The 6,913-nt window shown below is 57.3% G+C and overlaps 1 pseudogene; it reads left to right on the forward strand.

Moving 5' to 3' along the window:
• Window positions 1–6,310, forward strand: part of LOC120403134 — a 30,296-nt pseudogene extending 23,986 nt beyond the window's left edge.
• The last annotated feature ends 603 nt before the right edge of the window (window positions 6,311–6,913 follow it).

The following is a 6,913-nucleotide window of genomic DNA, read 5'->3' on the forward strand; positions in this document are numbered from 1 at the left end:
CCAGCTGTGGTCGACGTCCCATGGGCCCTTGATGAGTTTGACTTTGACCATGTGTTGTGTCCGTACGTGTGGTGTGCAGGGCAGTGGGTGGGGGCAGCCAGCCTGGGCGCCAGCACTGAGGCCAGAACACGGCATCTGTATGGGGCAGGTGCTCTCCCCATGGTGCTGGGGAGGGACATGGGTGTGAGCTCCTGAAACACACACACACGTGTTACACAGATGGGTGACAGATCTTGTAACATACACGTAACACACACTGCGCAGCCTTCCTGAAACACACATGTAGCACACACTACAGCCAGGTGTGACTGAGCTCCTGTAACACACACACACACCCTGCTCCTGAAACACATGCACACTACAGCCAGGGGTTAACTCCTGTAACACACACACACACACTACACAGCCAGGCTGGGATCTGTAAAACACTCACATCACACAGCCTTCCTGCAACACTCATACCTGCACACCATACACAGCCTGGGGTGTGATCCCTTGTAACACACACACCTCAACATCACACAGCCTAGCAACAAACACACCACACAGTCTTACTGTGACACTGACACACGCTGCACAGCCTGGCCTGAGCCCTCTTGTACCCACGTGTCCCCGCTCCCCTCCCAGAGCCGGGAGAGAACCCAGGAGTCCGGGCTCCCAGCCCCGCCCCGGCACAGCGAGGACCGGGCTGCCCCCTTATGGGCTCCTACCGCCGCGAGCGCCCCCGGCGGCCGGACTCGGGACCCAGGTGCCGCGAGTGGGGGCTGGGCCGGAAGGTCCCTGCGCTGGGGCCTCCCCCGGCTGCTGGAGGCGGCGACGCGGGGCGGGGCCAGCCCGGCCCGTGCGCAGGCGGGTCCCGGCTGCAGCCCCAGCGCGGGGAGCGGGCGAGAGGCGGCCCCGGGGAGGCAGCAGCCGCGGGGCGGGAAGTCGCTGCCGGGCGGAGGAAGCGGCCGGGGCCGGAGCCGAGCCCGGCGATGGCTGCAGCGGGGCCGGCGCAGGTAGGACGCGGGGCGGGGACTCCCGGCCGGGCCCTGGCTGGTCCCGGTTGGGGGCCGCGCCGAGGGGGGCCGGGACCCGGGTCCCTCCCGCGCTAGTGACCCCGGGGCCGGGGGCTGCAGCAGCCGGAGCGCGGGGGCCGGGGAGCGGCGCTGGGGCCCCGGGACACCCCCCGGAAACCCGGGAGCGGCGCTGGGGCCGGGGAGGGGAGGGCGTTGGCCGGGCGGAGATGGGCGCGAGCCCTTTCCCCGGGTCCCTGGGGGAGCTGGGGGTGGGGAGTGTCCCTGGGTCACAGGTGCTGGGCGGGGGGGTCCCTGGGAGTCGCTCCCCTAGAAACCGCGTCCCCTGCTAAGACTCCGGGCTGGGGGCTGGGGCGGAAGGTGCTGAGTGTGGAACGCTTGTGCCAGCAGCTCCAGGTGGCGTTTGAGGACGTCGCTCTGTATTTCACCCGGGAGGAGTGGGAGCTCCTATCCCAGCCACAGAAGCAGCTGTACCGGGACCAGATGCTGAGGAATTACCAGGCCCTTGTTTCCTTGGGTAAGAACCAATTTCTCTTCTTTTACTCACAGCTATGAGTTCTGACGAGTTTCCTTGATGCCTCAGCTGCCATGTGGTGGCAAATGTCAGCCCCTTTCAGGCTGGTTTCCTGTTAAAGGAGAAATCAGGGCTACAGAGCCTGGATCTAATCTTAGTCTAACATATTACGTACCTAAGTCCTGCAACAGGGGTGGTTGCAAACAGCACATAAGCAACAACCGCTTCCAGGAATCCTAGCCCAGACATGGAGGGCAGCAACTCTGCCTCAGGAACTGACTCTAGACAAATAAGGCAGGAAGAAAACTCTCCTGCTGATTGTAACAGCTCCACACCTCCCCCAAAAGAATGAGCATCATAAATTTAACAACTGTACAGTTGAACAATGCTGCATCCTAAGCAAAAGAACTGATAGGCCTGTGTAATGGAGCCACCTTGTGCCACATGACTCAGCCCCCAAAGCAAATTGAGAAGGTTCCATAGCTTCAGAGTATGAACCAAACTTGCCTGGTGGGAGATGGGAAGAAATCTCCTCTAAGGAAGGTTTATATCATTATTCTTCTACTTGGGATCTCTTGGGCTTTCCTCTGAAGCAGCGACTGAGAGCAGTGTCCCGCTGTGCCAGGTACTGTGTGAACACACCTGGCCGAGGTCAGGGCCTTGTCGCACCCAGTGCTGCGCAGCCACACTTTGAGATCTGGGCCCTGTTGTGCTGGGCTGCACCAACATATAAATGATTCCCTGCCCCCAAAACTTTAGTGAAAAACTGATTCTTTCCCCTAAACAGGCTATTCAGATTCCACACCAGACTTAATCTACCGGATCGAGCTAGGGGAGGCAGAGCTCTGGATCTGGGATGCTGAGGACTCCGGGGAAAGCTCAGGGCCTGAGAGCCCCTCCTCAGGTAAATCATAACAATCCAATCCCTGCTGATTTACACAGCTGATGGCAGAGGGCTCCTTAACCTAGAAGTGTAACAAGGGGTGCTCTTGGGTGACACAACTGAGAGTATCAATTCAGGACGACCTGGTTAGAGCAGGGCAGTCACAGCCCAAGGCTGGGGGTCCTTCACTACTAAGGCACATCAAACCAGCCAAACAGAGAGGATTTCGGTTTCACCCCCTTGGCTAACCAGAAGTTATACAAGCAGTTCCCTCAGATACCCCAGTTCCCTTGTATCACCACCAGTAGCACTCCTTATAGGAACAAATGATTATTAAAACCAGTGTCCTCAGTTAAAGAAAAAGGTTCTCCTGATCCCAAAGGACCAAGCCCCAGAGCAACATCCAATTCAGATTTCACCCACAAATCACACTGTTTCCAATCCTTTGAAATTTAAAGGTTTATTCATAAAAAGAAAGAAATATAAATGAGAGTTAAAACTGGTTAAATGGAATCAAATACATACAACAGTTGCAAAGTTCTTGGTTCAGGCTCGTTTCAAGCTAGATGGAATTACATCCAATGCATGGCTGGGTCATTCAGTCCTTTGTTCAAAACTTCACTTGTAGAGAGGTTACTCCAGAGATACGGATTGGAAGCAGGAATGAAGACAAAATGGAGGGGTTTCCAGGGCATTTTTTATACCCTCTGCCATGTGGAAGGGCCCCTTTGTCCTTACTGTGGAAAATCACAGCAGCAAGATGGAGTTTGGAGTCACAGGGAGTGTGTCTGGCATTGATATCTATGAATCATAAAATTGTAGGCCTAGAAAGGACCTTGGTAGATCATCTAGTCCAGTCCCCTGAAGTGAGGAAAGGCTAAGTATTATCTTTCTAGATCATCCTTAACAGGTGTCCGTCTAACCCAGGGATGGGCAAACTTTTTAGCCCGAGGGCCGCATCTGGGTGGGGAAATGGCATGCAGGGCCATGAATGTAGATCTGGGGCAGGGAGTTGGGATGTGGGAGGGAGTGCGGGGTGTATGAGGGGGCTAAGGGAAGGGGGTTGAGGTGCAGGGGTGCATAGTGTGGGAGGGGCTCAGGCAGTGGTGCAGGGAGGGGTGCAGAGTGTGGGAGGGGGCTAAGGGCAGGGGGTTGGGGTGCAGGAGGGGTGGGGTGTGGCAGGGGACTCGGCAGGGCGTTGGGGTATGGGGTGCAGCGGGGGGCTCAGGGCAAGGGATTGGGGGGTGGGGTGCAGGAGAGGTTTGGGCTGCGGGTTCCGGCTCAGCACTGCTTACCTGAAGTGGTTCCGGGGTGGCAGCAGCGCACACCGGGGCCAGAGCGGGCTCCCGCTTGCCCTGTCCCCAGCCCGGCGCTGCGCCAGGAAGTGGCTAACACCGGGATTGCCTCTGCTCTCTCCAGCAGGGCTCGGGATCCTGGGAGGAACGAGGACACAGTCTGAGTGTGGGGAAAGTGCAGCAGGAAAGCAGGATCCCACGGCCCACAGGGGGATCCATGCACAGGACGCAGTCCATCCCCCGGATAAACTCAGCCAGAGACCAGATGTGGCTACACAACAGAGACTCCCCAGGGGCTGGCGCCCCCACCACCGCATTGACGGCAGCAAGAGGTTCAGCAACCCCTCCGTGCTGAACCAGCATCGGCGCATACACCCCAGGGAGCAACGGTATCGCTGTGCTGACTGTGGCAAGAGCTTTGCACACAACTCAAGCCTGAGAATACATCAGCGCACGCACACCGGGGAGTGGCCGCACCACTGTGCTGAGTGCGGCAAGGGCTTTTCACGGATCGGACACCTGACAACACACCAGCGCACACACACTAAGGAGCGGCCATACCACTGTGAAGATTGTGGCAAGGGCTTTGTACAGATACCACATCTGAGAATGCACCAGCGCACGCACACAGGGGAGCGGCCACACTGCTGTGCTGAGTGCGGCAAGAGCTTTGCACAGATCGGACACCTGACAACACACCAGCGCACGCACACTAAGGAGTGGCCTTACTGCTGTGCTGACTGTGGCAAAGGCTTTGCACACAACTCAAGCCTGAGAATACATCAACGCACGCACACTGGAGAGCGGCCACACCGCTGCACCGACTGCGGCAAGAGCTTTGTACGGTTTACACACCTGATAAGACACCAGCGCGCACACACTGGGGAGCGGCCATACCGCTGTGAAGATTGTGGCAAGGGCTTTGCACAGATCTCAGTGCTGAGAATGCACCAGCGCACGCACACAGGGGAGCGGCCGCACTGCTGTGCTGACTGCGGCAAGGGCTTTGCACAGATCTCACAGCTGAGAATGCACCAGCGCACGCACACAGGGGAGCGTCCGCACTGCTGTGCTGACTGTGGCAAAGGCTTTGCACACAACTCAAGCCTGAGAATACATCAGCGCACGCACACCGGGGAGCGGCCGCACCACTGTGCTGAGTGCGGCAAGGGCTTTTCACAGATCGGACACCTGACAACACACCAGCGCACACACACTAAGGAGTGGCCTTACTGCTGTGCTGACTGTGGCAAAGGCTTTGCACACAGCTCAAGCCTGAGAGTACATCAACGCACGCACACTGGGGAGCAGCCACACCGCTGCACCGACTGCGGCAAGAGCTTTGCACACAGCTCAAGCCTGAGTGAACACCAGCGCACGCACACCGGGGAGCGGCCGCATCACTGTGCTGACTGTGGCAAGAGCTTTGCACGCAGCTCAGTCCTGAGAAGACACCAGCGCACGCACACTGGGGAGCGGCCGTACCGCTGTGCTGACTGCGGCAAGGGCTTTATACAGAGCTCGATCCTGAGAGTCCATCAGCGCACGCACACCGGGGAGCGGCCGCACCGCTGTGCTGACTGCGGCAAGTGCTTTATACAGATTTCACACCTGAGAGTCCATCAGCGCACGCACACCGTGGAGGGGCCGCACCGCTGTGCTGACTGCGGCAAGTGCTTTATACAGATTTCACACCTGAGAGTCCATCAGCGTACGCACACCGGGGAGCGGCCGCACCGCTGTGCTGACTGCGGCAAGTGCTTTATACAGATTTCACACCTGAGAGTCCATCAGCGCACGCACACCAGGGAGCGGCCGCACCGCTGTGCTGAGTGCGGGAAGGGCTTTACACAGATCGGACACCTGACAACACACCAGCGCGCACACACCGGGGAGCAGCCATACAGCTGTGCTGATTGTGGCAAATGCTTTTCTCAGTTGGGCAACCTCACCCGGCACCAGGTCACTCACACCAACACCCTTGTGTCACTGCCAGGGCCTGAGGGGCTTGTGGCAGCCGATGGGCCTGGCACAGCGCCAGCAGATGAAGACCAGGGAGTGGTCCTCTCCCCATGATGCCCAGCAGAGAGACTGTGTGGAGCAGGGAAGAGGACTTTGCCGAGCAGTGTGGGGAAGAGCAGACAGGTGGGTAGCTATCCCACGGAGCATCTCTTCCTCTTCTGCCGCTAAGTGTTTTGGGAAGTGAAGAGGAGCTCGACATTGAACTCACCGCCCATAGTAGCTACAACACAAGGTTGCTTGTGGCATTCACAGAGGTGCTGACCACAGTGGAACATCGCTTTTTGGACTTGGGAAACAAGCACTGAATGGTGGGATCACATCGTCATGCATGTATGGGATAAGCAGCGGCTGCAGAACTTTCAGATGAGGAAAGCCACTTCCGTGGGTCTGTGTGATGAGCTCGCCCCAGCCCTGCAGTGCAAGGACATGAGAATGAGAGCTGCCCTGCCCATGGAGAAGCACGTGGCAAGTGCACTGTGGAAGCTGGCTGCTCCAGACTGCTACCAATCAGTCGCTAACCAGTTCGGAGTGGGAAAGTCGACCGTTAGACTTGTGTTGATGGAAGTGTGCAGGGCCATTAATCGCATCCTGCTCAGAAGAACCATGGCTCTGGGCAATGTGTATGACATTGTGGATGGCTTTGCGCAAATGGGTTTCCCTAACTGTGGAGGGGTGATAGATGGGACGCATATTCCACTTCTGGCATGAGACCAACTAGCCTCCAAGTATGTTAATCGCAAGGGGTATTTCTTGATGATTCTCCAGACGCTTGTGGATCACTGTGGGCATTTCACAGACATTAACCCAGGCTGATTCAGAAAGGTGCATGATGCATGCATCTTTCAAAACACTGGACTGTTCAGGAAGCTGCAAGCTAGGACTTTCTTCCTGGACCAGAAGATCACTGTAGGGGAAGTTGAAATGCCCATTGGGATCCTGGGAGAATGACGGTTGAGTGTGATTTTGGTCATTTAAAGACCCGCTGGCGCTGTCTGTATGGGAAGCTGGACCTGGCCGATGACAACATTCCTATGTTTGTAGCCGCTTGTTGTAACCTCCATAATATTTGTGACGGGAAGGGTGAAAGGTTCACTCAGGGATGGACCATTGAGGCTCAGCGCCTGGAAGCTGAATTTGAACAGCCAGAGACCAGGGCTATTAGAGGGGTGCAGCACTGGGCCAT

This window comes from Mauremys reevesii, linkage group 4, assembly GCF_016161935.1.
Source record: "Mauremys reevesii isolate NIE-2019 linkage group 4, ASM1616193v1, whole genome shotgun sequence".
NCBI classification, from domain to species: domain Eukaryota; kingdom Metazoa; phylum Chordata; order Testudines; family Geoemydidae; genus Mauremys; species Mauremys reevesii.